Genomic DNA, 2,411 nt, shown 5'->3' on the forward strand with positions numbered 1-2,411 from the left:
CTGCCCTGGCCGGCATCAACCTCCCACCATGCTGGGACAGGGGAGGTGCCGTCAAGGCGCAGAACTGGCTGGCTCCCTCCTTTTATGGGCATTTTATTAATCTTATTTGGATGGGTTTGAAGCGTGGGCAGCCCCCGTGGCTGCAGAGGGGGTGGCCCAGCCTGGGGGGCTGCTGCTCCAGGCGCTGAGCCCTGGGATGTGTCCCGCCAGCAGCTCCATCTCCCCCACGCAGTGTGGGCGTGGGCTTTGGAGGAGCCTGTAAAGCTGTGAAAACCACCAACCTCTGCCACCGCGCTTGGCCCCTCGCCCTGCGACTCCCTGGCTGGCACCCCAGCCCCCCTCCCTCTGCTGAGCCCCCTCAGAGCCAGGGCTTCCTCCTGCCCGAGGCTGATCCTGCTCCAGGCTGCACCCACAAACAGCAACTCTGCTGCCCCAGGCTCCTTATTCCACCTCTCAATTAATAAAATGCCCTGGGGCAAGACCAGCGGCAGGGCCGGGTGGCGGGTGCAGCCCCTCGTCCCTGCTTGCTCCCTCCCGTGCCGGGGGCCGAGCTGCAGCAGCTGCGTGAAGATCCTCGTCTTGTTTTCCCATGGCTGCAAGGGGCGCGGGGCAGAGCCGGCCGCCCTCCCCACGCAGGGCTGGATCTGGCGCCCGTGGCTTTCACGTGCATCAACCCAACAGATCAGACTTGAGCGGTGTAATTTTAAAATGCCCCCTGTTTTCTGGAGGAGGACCTATGTATGATCGATTACCTGCAGGGTTTTCTTCTCCAGCCAAACCAGCTTGGCTTCTTGCAGCTTCTCCTCGTCGCTCCCCGCCATCTCCACCTCGTCTGCCATCCTTGCACGAGGTGCACACGGTGGTGGTGTCTGCTATGTGCCATGCCCCGTCTCCACAGCAGCCATGTCCCGCTCCCCCAGGACTGATGTCCCCATCTTTGGGGACAGCTTGGGGCCACAGGCTGTTCGCTGCAAAGCCCTGAAAAGTACTTTTGGGGGGGAGGGCGAAGCATCGGGGTGACACGCATCAGCTTTGCCCAGCGGGCATGGGAGCACACGTCCTGCAGAGCCGCGCTTTGGGGACATCAGCAGTGGCTGCTGGAGAAGTTGTGTGTGAACAACTAACTGGTGACCGGATCACCCTTTTTATTGTTTTTATTTTTTAATTAAAAGGAGTTTAGCTTTTCTCTCCTCTCCTGTAAATCTCTGCTACGCCACCAAGGGCCAAAGCTGCACGGAAAGGTCCTGTGGTCCCTCGGTGTGTGCCACCAGCTCTTTGCCACCTGCCACCACTTGCGCCACGGCAAAACGCACGGTAGGACAAGATACTCGGGTAAAAAGATAAATAAGTAAATCAGCCGTGGGGGCTTGGACCTGCCTGCAGCACACGTGACTTGATGGGTTTGTTTAACACGCGCTTTGGCCTCATCTGCACCGAGTTTGTGAGAATTAAAGTGTTTTCTTTGGGCTCTGGCCAGAAGGGTGCTGGATGGCGCCAAGAAATAAAAGTATCTGAGGCTTCCTCTGGGAAAGCTCTCACCCCTGCAACTACCAGCTGGAAAACTGTGGGGTGGGGGGGGGAAACTTTCCCAGCTGCCTGGGCTTGATCCCCAAACCTACCCCCTGATGCTCTCAGGCCAGGTGGAGGGAGAGGAGCTGAGATGGTTAAAATGGGGCTGCTCCTCCAAAGCAGCCGCCCTCCTGCCCGAGCAGCTCTTGGGGCAGCGGAGCTGCATCAGGAAGGAACTGACCGGCGAGCATCACTGCGGGACGGGGACACACACGCACACACACACGCCGGGGTGAATGACTAGAAAATAATTTATTGAAGAAACAGAAAGCTGCAGAAATACAACACAGTCATGACCAGTAGAGGATGAACAAATAGAGATTTTTTTTTTTTTTTTTTTCTCTTTTAAAACCTGTTGACAGGCTGGAGTTAAGTTTCCTGGTAACCTCCCCTGCATGAGTCATTGCAAAGAACAAGGAACAAACTCCAGAGCACACAGCACAGTTTGGATAAAGTGCCTGACACATAAGACTTTTTTAAATTTTTTTTTCTTTTTTAATGTTTGTAAATAGCTTAAACAAATATAGTTGCAAGACACTTCTCTTTTAAAACCTGTTGACAGGCTGGAGTTAAGTTTCCTGGTAACCTCCCCTGCATGAGTCATTGCAAAGAACAAGGAACAAACTCCAGAGCACACAGCACAGTTTGGATAAAGTGCCTGACACATAAGACTTTTTTAAATTTTTTTTTCTTTTTTAATGTTTGTAAATAGCTTAAACAAATATAGTTGCAAGACACAGAGGAGTAACAATTGCATTTCGCTGTAGAGTAAAACCTATCCCATGAGAGTAACAATGAAGCAGCAGCAAAAAAAAAAAAAAAAAAAAAATAAATTTAATTAG

This window comes from Aptenodytes forsteri, unplaced genomic scaffold (genome assembly GCF_000699145.1).
Source record: "Aptenodytes forsteri isolate BGI_AS27 unplaced genomic scaffold, ASM69914v1 Scaffold391, whole genome shotgun sequence".
Classification (NCBI taxonomy): Eukaryota; Metazoa; Chordata; class Aves; order Sphenisciformes; family Spheniscidae; genus Aptenodytes; species Aptenodytes forsteri.